This window comes from Centruroides vittatus, unplaced genomic scaffold, assembly GCF_030686945.1.
Source record: "Centruroides vittatus isolate TY-2023 unplaced genomic scaffold, ASM3068694v2 contig_503, whole genome shotgun sequence".
In the NCBI taxonomy this organism is placed as follows: Eukaryota; Metazoa; Arthropoda; class Arachnida; order Scorpiones; family Buthidae; genus Centruroides; species Centruroides vittatus.
Genome location: NW_027122290.1, coordinates 148,143 through 163,309, shown reverse-complemented (window position 1 = coordinate 163,309; position 15,167 = coordinate 148,143). Strand labels below are relative to the sequence as shown.

General features: G+C 31.7%; 1 long non-coding RNA gene across 1 annotated transcript; it reads left to right on the top strand.

The window, feature by feature from the left end:
- Positions 1-7,672: 7,672 nt before the first annotated feature.
- On the top strand, positions 7,673-8,324 carry LOC136978315 (uncharacterized). The gene is made up of 3 exons (XR_010881200.1): positions 7,673-7,689; positions 7,758-7,811; positions 7,877-8,324. It is a non-coding gene; the product is annotated as an uncharacterized lncRNA (long non-coding RNA).
- The last annotated feature ends 6,843 nt before the right edge of the window (positions 8,325-15,167 follow it).

The window sequence follows — 15,167 nt, the reverse complement described above, 5'->3', positions numbered from 1 at the left end:
ATTTAAAATTAATAAATTACTTATAAGCTACACTGCATATTACTATACATTTTTACTGAAAACTATTTAATCTTATATTTAAATTATTAAATTTGAATTAAAGAAATGGCAGGAGCAGAAGTTTCAAGTGAGGAGAAGAGTGTCGTCATTTGTTCACTTAATTACAGACAAATTGCAAATGTAAGTCGGTAACATGCGTTTTATTTTACTCTATAGACAATTGTTTTGTGAGACTTCACAATGACTGGAAGACTATGTTTAATATCGTCCGAGAAACTGAAATAAATAGCTTTGTTATTTAAATTCACAATAATAATAACAATAAAACAAATAACGATAATTAAATTTCATATATCTTCATGCATTATGATTAGTAGGTAGCCTCCACAATAGAACAGCGAAGTTAGGAGGAGTAGTTTGACATACTCGTACTCAAAGAGAGTGCCTTTATAAAGTTATAATGCTGCATTGATATAAAATGCACTTTATATTTTTCACTTAATTTTCTTTAAACTGTTCTCTAGACCAGCGATGCCCAACCTGCGGCCCACTCAATGTTTTTGTGCAGTTCTTCTAAAACAGTAATTATCTCCTATAGATTTTTATTACATTGAAATTGCCCATGTATAGTCAAATACATTAATATGACGTATAACATCTTATCACGTATAATCAAAAATTAAAACAGTATTAAATATTTTTTAATAAATCTTCGAATGTATTACATATAATATACATGTAGATACAATACATACTGTATATATATGTATTTAATCAGTATGCTTACAACAACAAATATTTTTAAATTGGTATTTTGGTATAATGAAATTATTATTATTATTATTATTATTTTTAATTTACCCTATACGTGAGTAGTAGTCAAATGAGTAGCACGAATCACAAAATTCCCATAGGATAACATGTATGAGTAGCACGAATCACAAAAATTTTAAATCCCATAGGATAACATGTATGAGTAGCACGAATCACAAAACTTTCTCGTACGATAACATGTATGAGTAGCACGAATCACAAAATTTTCTCGTACGATAACATGTATGAGTGGCACGAATCACAAAATTTTCTCGTACGATAACACAAATTTTTTGAGTAAATCAATTATAAGTTAGTTGATAATAATTTTTCGACGTCGATATAATTTTTAGATCGCTTACCGTTCGATAAAATTTCTGCGCGCGTTATATCACGAAGTGAGTGTGATTTGAAATAATATAACACTGGAATTATTTTGAAAGATTTTTATTTTTACAAAACGTTTACAATTTTTCTTTCAGTTTGTCTAAACAAAGACACATTTCTGACATTAAGTACAAGAATAAATTTTCGCGATTGCTAACAATGTATTCCTTGCGTAAATTTTGATATTTAATAAGATAACACCAAGAAAGTTTAGTTTGGAATTCGTTAATAAATTCTTCGTCAAGGGTTTGATAGCGAGAAACAAAAATCCAATTGAGATGGTTTCGTATTTGACGTAAAGTCGATGTACTTAATTTTTGGTGTTTTAAAATTTTTTTAATATCAAATTTATGTACGAAGGCGATAATAAATTCTTTTGAAAGAGATTGGAATTCGGCGACTTTATTCCAATCAAGATGATTTGAAAAATTTGTAAGGAAAACGTCGTCTAATTGCTGATATTCGCAAATTAAATCCCATTTTGCATAATCAAGATGCGACGTAATAAACGTGGTAGGAAATTTGTAATTTTTCCATATGTGTTCCCAATTTAATCTATCCGCATAATCCGAAATAAACTTATGAGATAGATCGCGTCGTTTGCTGATTGTTCCCCAGTGTACGAAATTTTGAAATTGTGTTATCGTTTTCTCATCGATAGGCGATGATGAGAAAGCTTCCCAGTCGATGGGGGATGGTTCATTAACTACAAAGAAATAAATAAACATTGTTTATTTAATTACATTACTTGAGTACATTAATATAGAGTACATTAATATAGAGTACATGATTTAACCCGATTACAATCTTTGAGAAAAAACAATATCGTCACAATCTTCAAAACTTTGAGAAAAAACAATATCGGTGCATTCTCCAAAGCCTTTTTCATCTCTGTCAGTACCGTTCAATGAATTTGTTTCTAAAAACATAGGATGCAAGATTCTTTCAAAAATTAATTGTGCAATAGCTGCTCCAGGTTCAAACACAATAATTTCTGATCCGAAATTATATAACAGAACTCCGATATTTCCTCGATAGTCGGAATCGATAACTCCACCGTTTACTATAATTTTCTTCAAAGACAAAGAAGATTTTGGAGCAATGCGGCCATAACAGTTTTGTGGCATTTCAACAGCTAGATCGATAAAAACTAATTTTTGTTCATTTGGATTTATTTGAAACCCATCAGCACAGAAAATATCATATCCTGCTGCTCCGCTAGACATCCGTTTTGGAAGTTTTACATTTTTGTTTAGTTTTTTAAAATATATAATTTCTAGAAAAATAAAATATTTATTTAATATTACATTCCATACATTCGCATTTTATAAAATATTTATCGAAAACAGGTAAAGTTATCTTATCGTCTATTACAAAAAATTTACATCTATATGATTTATTATTTAACATTTTCAACGACGCCGCTTTAATACACGCCTGTTTTAAACAGGAATAAGTTTTACTACTAAAGCGGTGTATTACATAAGTATATTTTCTTTTATATATTATTAAGAACCCATATTGCGGTGATGGTAGATCTGCAAATTAAAAGTAGAAACTATAGTGACCAAACGATAACACGTCTATTCCATTATCTAAAATAAATTTTTTATCGTAAAAGGGGGAAAGGGAAATTTTATTTTGGAGATATGTTGTTACCTCATGATTTTTGCTTTTAATTCCGTATTGTCTGTGTCTTAATAGTTCTGTATTAAATAATACTTCTTTATATTTATCGTGATTAAATGTTTTTATAACAGATTTTTTAATACCTTTAGCAGTTTTTTTATTTTGTTTATCGAAAATATAAGAATACATTTTCGGTTTTAGCGAGCAAAATTCGATTATTGGTTTCGATTGAGTTTCGTCTTTAAAATAACCCAGTTTGTTTTTGTTCGTTTCGTTATATAATTTGTGAGTTTTAGGATAATTACTGAAATCAAAAATATCGGGAAATGATTTGAAATCTTCGTATACGTCGTTTGTAAAAATTTGAAGTGTCAGGGAATCTGTGTCTGTATATAATAAGCGTACGTTTTCGCCATATCTATTTTTAAATATTTTATAAAATGTTTGGTAAATATGCAATTTACTCAACTCTAATACGCAAAAACCTATATAAATTGGTTTATCCAAAATTAAATTAAGTTTTTTCAATTTAAAAATTGTGAGATTGTCATTTATAATTTGAAACTTTTCTACGGACGGCTTAGACAGATATCTACGATATTGATTTAATGTTGTAGCCGCTTTTAAATTAATACGCTTTCTTACATTTTGACAGGTTTTTCCGAAAAAACTATTATTCATTAATTTAAAAAATGATTTGTCGAAATCATTAGTTGATTCTTGTCTTTTTTTATTATTAAAATGAATATATTTTCTAAGCCATGGACTTTGACAAAACGCTAATACTCTATGAATTTTAGTTATTATCAATCCCTCTTCTAGATAAAATTTTAAATTTCTATAATGAACTACATAGTTTGTTTTATCGAAAAGAGTAGGAGTTAATTTTTTATTAGTATTGACATACTTTAAATTTAATTTTTTTAATACTGTTTTTTGATAATTAGATAATAAATCGTACGGGATCGAAATATGCTCTGGGGCAAGCGGTAAGTCATCGTGTCTATCATGAAGAGTTTCGGGATATTTTAAATCGACTTCTAAGATATATCCTATGCTACTTTTATCTGATATATTAGGTATGTCTAAAGCGTCTATTTCGTCTTCGTGTAGCCATCTAAAATTATTTACGGGTAAGTATGCGCTCATCACAAACCCGTAAAGATTATTTGCGTCTATCGACAGAATATAATTATGAGGCAGATTTTTATCGTATGTTTGCGGTATTAGCGGATTATTAGCTCGCGCAAATCTTTTCCCTGCCAAACTAATTCCTCCTCGCATGGCTTGTTCGATAAATTGATACTTTTCGATGTCAGTGAATAATTCTAATTGGATTTTTGTCATTTTTAAACCGCAATTCCATGTTAAATCAGGTGCAGTTATAAAATATACGGGATCTAAATTATAATACGTTAAACTTAATTTTCTGAAATTCTGGAATATATCCGCCAATAATATAGTATCGACATATTGGTATAATTTTAAATAGTCTTTAAAAGTTTTACAGTTAAATTTTTCCCAAACTAATTGGGCGTGATCGTAATCTTCGTCGCTAATATTTTCTTGCGATAACTCGTTATAAAAACATTTTTTAGGAGGCAATTGTTTTTCGTCTAATATTCGCTTATTTTTAAAATAGGAATATGGAAAAATTCCCTTTCTTAATAATAATTCTCTATATGTACAGCGACGAAAAAAACGATTAAAAATTGGGAAATTATAATTCGCATTTTTTAAGTTCTCGGTTAAAACGGCGAGGCTAGAATTTAAAAACTGGAAACTGTCAATGAATTTATAATAATCTAATGAAAATGTTGTAAATTTTTCGGAATTTATGGGGATAATTTTAATTTTCGAAAATAATTTGGAAGGAATATTTTTAAAAATTAAATGCGAATCATAACCCGAAAAATTATGAAGTATAATCGGGATAAATGTTTTTAATCGATAATTCAAATTGCATCGATTGTGGGCGTATCCGCGGATATCACCTGTCTGGTGATTGTGATCCAATACGCGCAGATCATCATCATTAAATTTTTCCTTACAAATATGGCATATATGTTTCGAAATATTAGAAATACTATTTAAATTAATTTCGACGTTGCGATTTATTATATCTAATAAATTACTTAGCTGGTTTTGGATATCGATTAGAAAATTATTAACGGCGTTATCACCCAAATAAAAATTGCTATATATTATCTTATCTTCGTTTTCGATAATTATAATAGAATAACATATAGGTTTATGAATTTGGATATTTTTAGTAAAACTAACACTCGGATCTATTTCATCGGAAGAAACCTCTTCCAAAATTGACTCAAAGTCGCAATAACACGCTACGGGAAAGAATAATTCCTTTTCTATCGCCCGGAATTTTACAATCGCATTCTCACCTTTTGGGGTTGATACTTTTTGATATTTATGATTAGAACAAAATTTAACGTGATCATTTAAAGTACACTCTCTTTCGAATCCGTTTAGACATTTTTTACAGTATTTTCTAGGTAAAAATTTATCGGACATTAATCTATTGAAGTTCCTAATCAAGAAATAGTGCGACTTATATAGCAATAAATTTATCTCTTTTTCAAATTGAAATTTGCTTATATAGATAGGATAAATTAATTTCTTTTCGTAGCCATAAACATTAATAGTCAGACAATTATTTTTTTCAAATATAGGAATATTTTTCACGATTACAGGAAATTTTAAACGATTTGTATTTAAATATTTTAAATATTTTCTATATAAATATACAGAATTTCTGTTTCTACCGGTTGCGGGATACAAATGTGCAATTATACAATATAGAAAACATTGATTGTCCGAACATTTTATATTTAATACACAACGCTTATTAACTAAAGATTTAGGAAGAATAATATTTCCGCAGCCCCCGCTTTCATTTTTATATATGCCAATATTAATATCTATGAATATAATTTCATTTAGTATCCATCCCGATCCATACTTAATAAATTCGTCGATATAATTTAGAATCGTATCGAAAGCATTAGTTAATTTATCGTTAATCATATACGAGGATAAAATATGCTCAACACGGCTGGAAAAATATACATCTTGATATTCTGCAATATCATCTTCTAAATATTTTAAAAATTTAGTTTTTAAATTTATCAAAAATTTTCTTCTACACACAAAATTATCGCTAGCTAAAATATTATAAACAGTCGGCGTTATTTTTTCAAAAAAGACTGCGGGATCAACATTTTCTGCAATAAACGCTCTGTATGTTTTCGCATATCCTCTAAAAGCTTTCTTTCTTAATATAAAATTAAACATTTTCGTCTAAATGTTCGCCCATTGCATCGAAAGCCTTCTTATATAATTTAAAATCCTTAACATTAATATTGTATTTGTTAGACGGATAGTTTCCTTTCGTTCTTGTCAGAGAAACATATGCAGTAGACTGAAATTCTGTAACCTCCATTACTTGATTTTCACATATTTTAATTTTAAATGGCCGAATTTTCAAAGTTTTACTATTATGCACGCTTAGATCTAAGTCAAATTTTTGCTTTTTCGACTCCTGTTCTTCGGTAATTTTAGGTTTCGGACCCCTCTTTTTACCGACGCTCTGTTTCACGGTAAAATCAAATTCATTTTCTAAATTTAAAATTACATACTATTTAATAAAAATATTTTTAAAATAATAAAAAATAATAAATTCTTACCAGCATCTGACGACATGTTTTCTTAGTTGTATTGGAGATACTTGTAGTAGACAAGATGTGTCGGACGGTCTCTTGGTCCTAGTATATATAGCAGTTAATCTAACCGGATTGTACCGGTTAGAACTGGAAAGTCAACGACTGTCTATCAGGAAACTGTGTCGCAGAACTAATTTCGTAAGGCTTTTGTCCTAAAAAAATCTAATTTAGTAAACCCTTTAGCCCCGGAAAAAGTGAAACTGTGTCGACAAACTAATTTCGTAAGGCTTTTGGCGAATTTTTGTCCCAGAAAAATTTATTTTTGATCGGGAAAAGTGTCGCCGAACTAATTTCGTAATTTATTTTTAACTAGGAAAGGCTTTTGGCGAATTTTTGTCCCAGAAAAATTTATTTTTGATCGGGAAAAGTGTCGACAAACTAATTTCGTAATTTATTTTTGACTAGGAAAGGCTTTTGGCGAATTTTTGTCCTAGAAAAATTTATTTTTGATCGGGAAAAGTGTCGCCGAACTAATTTCGTAATTTATTTTTAACTAGGAAAGGCTTTTGGCGAATTTTTGTCCCAGAAAAATTTATTTTTGATCGGGAAAAGTGTCGACAGAACTAATTTCGTAAGGCTTTTGGCGAATTTTTGTCCTAGAAAAATTTATTTTGATCGGGAAAAGTGTCGACAAACTAATTTCGTAATTTATTTTTGACTAGGAAAGGCTTTTGGCGAATTTTTGTCCTAGAAAAATCTAATTTCTGACGCGGAAAAAGTGACAAACTAATTTCGTAATTTATTTTTGACCGGGAAACTGCGTCGTGTTAGCATTTTTGATAGGAAAAATAATCTAACCGGGTCATTCATAACCCCTTCAACAAATTTCTGCGACTTAACTGTGTTGTGTTAGCACAGGTTATAACCCTTTAATTTATTTTTGAGCGGGAAACTGCGTCGTGTCGACAGCGAAAATAATCTAACTGTGCCATTCATAACCCCTTCAGCAACCCGTCGACACAGATTATAAACCTCTAATTTATTTTCGACGTCTCTAGAAAGTTTAAGGAAAACGATCTCGGTTGCTAGAAAGTTTTTTATACCCTCGAATTTTGTATAAATACCGCTCGGAACTCAGAAGTTTCTATCAAACTCGAAACATCCAGCTAGAAGATGGCTTGTAAGTATATTTTTATATATATATCTACATTTAATTAATATATTTTTTTAAAAAAAGAAATATTTTAGATAATGTAAATTCTGCTATACCTGCAGTCCGCGATGGATCTTGCGATTTTAAATGTGAGTACTAAAATAAAAACAAGGTTTTCTTTATTCTTTATATAATATATATTTATATAAATTAGATTACGACTGGATAGATTCACATCCTGCGTGGATGACTATGCATCCACACCGTTTCTATACGAGGGAGGAGGAGAAATGTAATATAGGAGTAATTATAGATTTTGAGGTATTTACAATCAAGGATATGGGTCTTGCGTTCGATACATTATGTCGTCAGGTTGGGTATGTGGCTTGCAATTGGAACGAATTCGATATAATTAATTTTTATAATGAAAATATTATTTTCGACTGGTTAAATTTTTCTAATCAAAAAAATGTAAGATTCGGCAACCATTTACACGGTCTTTATTTAGCATACGAAGAAGGGCCTTTTGGTGAGTGGGAGAAAAGTGAAAATGTTTGTCGAATTTTATATGATTTATTTTTAAAATATAAAATTTTTTATTATAAGGGAGGGAAAATTGAAAAAAATTTTTTAGATTTAACGAGTGAAATTTATAACGTGTATATACCATACTTCGATCTAGAAGATTTCGGCGTGCCGAAATCTTCCGACATAAGGGTTCCATGCCCAAACCACCTAAAAAAATACCCTCACAACTGCCCTCCTCCCAAAAAACGGACGAAGGAAACGGTGTGTAGTATTCACAGGATGGGTTATCCGCATGAATGTCGTCGGCCGCAGGATGGTGCCTCGCTATTAAACATCTGTACGGACCATACCCGTTTTATCGCCCACTGTCCTCTGTGCGATGTTTTTTCGTATAAGACATACATGTTTAAACACAGTAAATATATTTTATTCTTATATAAAAATCGGTAAATAATATTATATTTATTTTTTAATTTCGGGTTTTTTTATTTACAGATATATGGCAATACCCCCACCTGTAATTTATTTTTGAAAAAATAAAGCAATTTTTTTACACTTTAAATGCTTTTATTATTTTTCATTGAATTACAGCATTGGTTATACGTTACAGTAAGTGGGCGCGCTAAATACAAACGGTGTTTAACAAAGTTTTGTACAAATTCGTCGTTATAGACTTTATCCGTTTTACTTAATTCGTTTAAACATTGGTTTCTATTCATTTTATATAGAAAATACAAACAAAAATAGCCGCAATTCGTCGAATATAAACTCTGATGAACGTTATTATTCCAGCAACAAGTTTTAGAATTGCGTGTTATAAAATTTATTATATTCTGTTTCGATGGCTTAATCCCATAACTATCGTAGTAAAAACAGATTTTTCCGTCAAAGAATACCGATATCCAGTGAGTTCCGGGTTTATTTCTTTCGTCTAAGTTAATTATATACGATTTATACTTAGCGATGCAAACAGGTAAATCATCCGATGCAAAAACTCCTCCAAAAGTTTCTTTTATTTTCGGATCGCTGGATGCGAGCCTCCACAGCGTGATGGTGTTCATTAGTAATCGACAAAAACAGTCCTCGAAGCATCGATTTCTAGAGTATTATTGTATTCGAGTAAACAAATAACGTTTACAGTTTCTAGTAATGCCGTTGCGAACTTAAATTCGATTGAGATGTTTCCTATTTGATTTATACTCTTATGTGATTCGGAGGCGGCTCGATCCTGTGTTAAGTCGAAACTGTAGAGAGTATATCCGTCTTTATACTCTTTGTAAGATATGTTAGTATATTTATGGTGATTAATACATCCTATATCTTCGAATAATGATATAAAATTCCTTCCATAGGCGTCTGCCTCCATAATTCGGAGAATATGGTTGAGGCGGAAACATTTGGTTGTCTTTTAATAAACATATATAATTTAAATTGTAATTTTTAAAATTGAAAGGATTATATTTTACATTTCCATTAAATGCAGTATTAGAAACTAGTCCGATAGTCATTCTGTAAGGCAGCTGGCCGATTACGGCGTTTGAGATATTAGTAGATTGTATTCCGCTACTTAGGGTAAAAACTTTTACATCCGTTCTTCGAAACGGCATTTTTATGATGCCTGTTTGCAGCGCTTTTTCTATTCCAATTTGAACAGACGAACTAACGTCTACTTTATTAATTTTTAAAGACGCGTTTTTTATAATTATTTTATAATTATTGCTGGTAGACATTAGAGCAAAATCGTCTTTAGATCTTTCTAATTTAATTCTTAAATCAACGTTATTAATTAACAATTTAGGTTGATTAGACAAATCGATATGAAGCCTTCCGATTAAATCTATTAATTTACTTTGTTTAGCAATATTAAATCTTTTAGCCAATCCTTCATTATTATCGTCTAACGAGTCCATATATTGCGCAGTATCTTTATAAAATAATGCGCTCGTTAAAAAAGTTTCCTGCGCATCTTTTGAATAAAATAATAATGCTTCTAAAATAGATCGGTAGCAGTAATTAGTCTGCGAAATTATTTGTTTATCATTTAAAAACACGCTGCATTGAGAAAATAAACTATTTAAAAAATAATTAACAGGTGCGACCTTTTCTTCGGCAGAAACGTCCGTTCCGTCGTTTTTAATAATTTTTGCTTGAACGTGGAGATAAATCGAATGCAAGTCGATATAATTTTCGCCAGAACCGGATATGTAAAATTCTATCGGGGCACGGCTATCCGATATTGTTGCTACGGGATGAACAATAACTTCTGTAGTATTGTCGATGGCCAGTTGCGTCGAAACGGTGCTAAATAAGTCGAGCTCGCTTTTGGTGCAGGGGCAGGAATTCGGGTCCATTTTCTTATTCCGAAAATATATCGTGTACTTTCCGTCTTTTATTCTGCGTCTGCTTCAGTCTCTTCGGTCGCTTTCGTTTTATACCCGATCCGCCTTGCACTTTTTTAACTACATCATCTTTAATTTCAGAGCCAATATCCTTTAGATGCGATTTTGCCGATTCTTTAAATGATTTCCCCGCAATTACGTCCGATCCAACACCCGACGCAAAATTTAATGCTTTGCGCCCCAGATACGATCCGATTCGGCCCAGAATCGGTACTGATTTTCTAAAAAGATCGGCGAAGAATCCATACCCTCGCTGAATTTGAGGCCCCGCAAAATAACCTCGTCCCGTCAAATGTTGCCTCAAATATAAATCGGGAGTCCATAACGTACCTCCTGCTTGATTACAGTAGTAATTTATACAAGCTTTTGGATCGAGCTTCATTTTGCACTTCTTAAAGACAAACTAATGCTAGATATTAAACTAACAGGTATTTATAACTGTTTAAAAGATAAAATTAATATTGTTTTTCCTCCGAAAAAGACTATCTCTTTTCCGCTCGCAGATCTCAGTTCGATTTCGATTGTTTCGATAAAATTTTTCCTAATAGGAAAATACAAAGGTTTGGAATAAACTTTGACTATCTGATCTTCTTTCGTGCCCATAACGGGTATAACTCTTAATAACGGCGCTGTTATATCTCCTACGTGATGAGAAGAAATAATATTCGAGTAAATAAAAATTTCCGAAATTCCTGCCGACATTTCGATGGGATAGCGACTTATATATTCGCCGGGTGGAAATTTTGTAGCCGTAAATCCGAGAAAATCTTTCAATTCATCTCCAAATTCTACAGAAATATTCCACGGAACTTTTAAAATAATTTTATTATTAGGCAGCAATGCCAGTTTTATATACTTAAAAATGCTAAGAAATTTTTCGGGAGACGAGTATAATCCGATAGGAATAAAGATTTTTTCGTCTTTATAAACTTTCTTAATTACTTCTCTCTTTCTATTTTTCTCCACTAAATTAAAATATTCGTTAGAGTAGTCCTGAGTCGACAGTCGAAAATTATGAGTCGAATTACCCCTTAATACAGTATCTTCGTTAGGTAAGTTTAGCATATAAAGTAATTTCGACGAATCCTTTACGGTGATAAATAACTCGTGCTCGTCTTTTATATTTATATCCACAGTTTGATTATTTTTATCGAAAATAAATTCTGCCAAATTAGAATTTGTTAGACTAACTATGTTCGAATTTATTATATCAAACAATTCAGTTTTATCGCCTTTAATAGAAATTAATGGAATCAAATATGATTTATCCGGCAAAGGCTCGTCTTCTTCTTTCACGCTTTCTTCGATCGTCACAATATACTGATTATTATGATTAGATATATTAAACCAGTTTCTCGGAATAATAGCTTCGGCAAGACCGACGGTCCAATTTCCGTGTAAATTAATAGGAGGACTCATTTTCACCGTGAAATGCGACTGCGTATTCCCCGGAAACAGGTCCATACTTGCATTACTTATCAGCGTCACGAAAAAATCTGATTGCATCATTTTGTTACCTTTTGTAATTCTTCGGTATAAAACCTTCCTTCTAGAATCTCGTTATTCGCATCTTTTAATACGTAAGTCGGAGGATGTGATAGAAATCGGTCGTGAATAACAAATATTTCCTTCGTCCAGCCCGGCAGATATCCGCGACTAAATGTTTTACGTATTTTCGAAATTCGAACTAAATCACCAATATTAAATTTAAATTTACTTTTCCTTTTTATACCGTACAGCCTATCAAAAATCGAACCGTAATGCAAAAGACTAACTTCAGATGGAGCCATCCCGATACTTCTATGAAAACTATTATTATATCCTTTTACAATATCGTTTAATTTATCGATATATTGATAAGAATTACGATAAGTAATTAATCTATATATTTTATTTCGTAAAGTTTTATTTAATCTCTCGACCACCGAAGCCTTAGTATCCGAATGGGTCGAATAGTGATTAATTTTATATTTTTTAAACAAATTTTTTACTAATCTATTATAAAATTCGGTTCCCTTATCGGTTTGCATATTTTTAGGAACATTGCGTTTAAAAATAATTTGAAACGCTTCGGCAACAGACTTAGGTTTTTTATCCTTTATTGGCACAACGTAACAATATTTACTAAATACATCAATTACTGTTAATAAATATTTTATACCGTTATTATATCTAGAAAATTGCTTTAACACAATTAAATCGGCTTGCCATAGGTCGTTAGGATAAAAAGCTTTAGTTTTTCTTCGCGAATATTTAACCCTTACAGGTTTATGCAACGAATAAACAGGTTGAGAAGACAGCCATTTTTCGACAGTAGATCTCGGAAATTTAGAAGCTTTAACTAGTTTACTCACTCCTCCAAACGATGCCGAAGATTTGGGGTTATAATATAACCGTCTCAGTAGTTTCTCCATTCAGGACTCTTCTTCCTCTTTTTCGACGACTTTTTCCACTGGTAAAATACTCTCGGAGAAATTGTAGAAAAAATTTCTTCGGGACTTTCGACTTGTATCGGTTGATATCGCGGCTTTTCGCCGATTTCGGGTAGAGTCGACAAACTTTTATTTCCTATCCACTCTCTAGGAAAATTTAATTTTCTTACAGCTTCCCAAAACACGTTAAAACCGATAGGCGCAATAGATGTTTTTCGATTGCGAAACAAATGAGATAACAGATCAATTATGTGGCTTCGTGGTACTGGAGTGCCGCTAACTGTTAATTCACCTTTTGTATTCCATCCGTAGTCGTTTTGTCTCAGTTTATCGATTAAATGAGGAATGTATTTTTGATATAGCTGGGGTACAGATATAGTTATTTGTTTAATAAACGCATCCTCACCGTTATCGGAGGTAGGTGGTTTTTCTTCGGGTAGCTCCGGCGGTTTTTCATCGGGCACAACGGATACTCTGACAGGCTCCTTCGGCTTATGGACGGTTCTCTGATATCTCGAAATCAACTGACTTAATAATTTAACTTTACTATCGTCGGATAAATCGGTACTCTCGAGTAATTCTTCGATATTACTTCCAATTCTTATTTCGGGTTTAATTTGATATCCTGCCAGCAACTCGGGAGGGACCAGAGCCATTTGCTTCGCCATTAGATTCTTTTTCCTATTACTTTACCGATTAATCCTCCTGCCATAGACAATAACGGCGCCAGTAGAAGAGGAAGGAATCCACCCGATTGATTAATCAAAATTTTTTTCTTGATATTTAAAGGAACACGTTTTTCACTTAATTTCCTGATTACTTTTTTATATTTTCGTAATTTATGAACGTCAGCAGGTATATTTCCTCTCAGAAAATTATCGCATATTTCGCACAAAACTTTAACTTGGTCGGAAGTAGCCTCTTTCAATATCGCTCTTCGTTGAGAGGGAGTAGTTTTGGCTAAATGCGCCAACATGTGATAATTTTTCTTTACGTTCTTCATTTTATCGGTAAGTATACCCAATAAATACCTTGTTCGTCCGGAAAACACGAATCCCGCACCGAAAGTTTCTTGTCTGTTTTAGGATGAAAATCCAGCAGCAAATAACCAAAATCCTTTTCTGTCGCTTTTTTATATGCGTCCATAAAAAAATTACATTTTCCTGCGAAAGCTTGACGTCCCAAACAGCTTACTTGACTTTCGTCTCGATTATTTTTAAACAAAATCAAATAATGCGTATTTAAAGTAATATCTCTCATAATTCTATTTTTCGGAAACAGATTTTGCATTATCAGGATCACGCTTACATTATAATGGTGAGACTCTGTTGTGAACAGAAACGCAGTTTTTGAACTGAGTTCGTGCATCAAATCATCGATTACTACTAAATCCCATCCTTGCACAGATTCAGGTAGGCCGTACATAAATGTAATACCTTTTTCATCTCGAAAAAACGGTAAGTATACAGAATAACACCATAAAACTTTCTTTAACTGTTTTTCATAAATTTTACAACGAATAATTTTTCTTACTAACGTAGTCTTTCCACATTGCGACGGTCCAGCGATTATGCAGTTACTCGGGTGCTTAAAATACATGTCAATCGATTTTACTGACTTTAGCAAATTTATAATGTTTCAATCCGCAATTTATCTCTCTAAATATTAATATATTCTTTTTATTCTTTTCAACGTAAACTTCTCTCATAACATCCGAACAATCTTCGAACGAATAATATAATTTATTACTAACGTCGTTAATTCTTCCGTCTTCATCAACAATTACAAAACCGAACTTTCCATCTTCCTTCCATATATCTCCGTTAACTTTAAAATAACGCAAAACAACGGGAAAATTATCGGGAATATCGAGCGAAAAATTATTTACCGCAGCTATACAGGCGTCCAGAGACTTGTACAACCGAGGAGAAACAGAATAATTTCTGTCGCTGTCGTAGGTAAAAATAAAGCCGTATGCTTCCATGTTCGATCCTGGCATTAAAATAAATTCTAACGTATGTTAAAAATTTATATATGTCGACAATCAACCAATCACATTTTATAGTAAGTATGTCAAAAGGTATTTGTTATTAGAACGCGCGCAGAAATTTTATCGAACGGTAAGCGATCTAAAAATTATATCGAC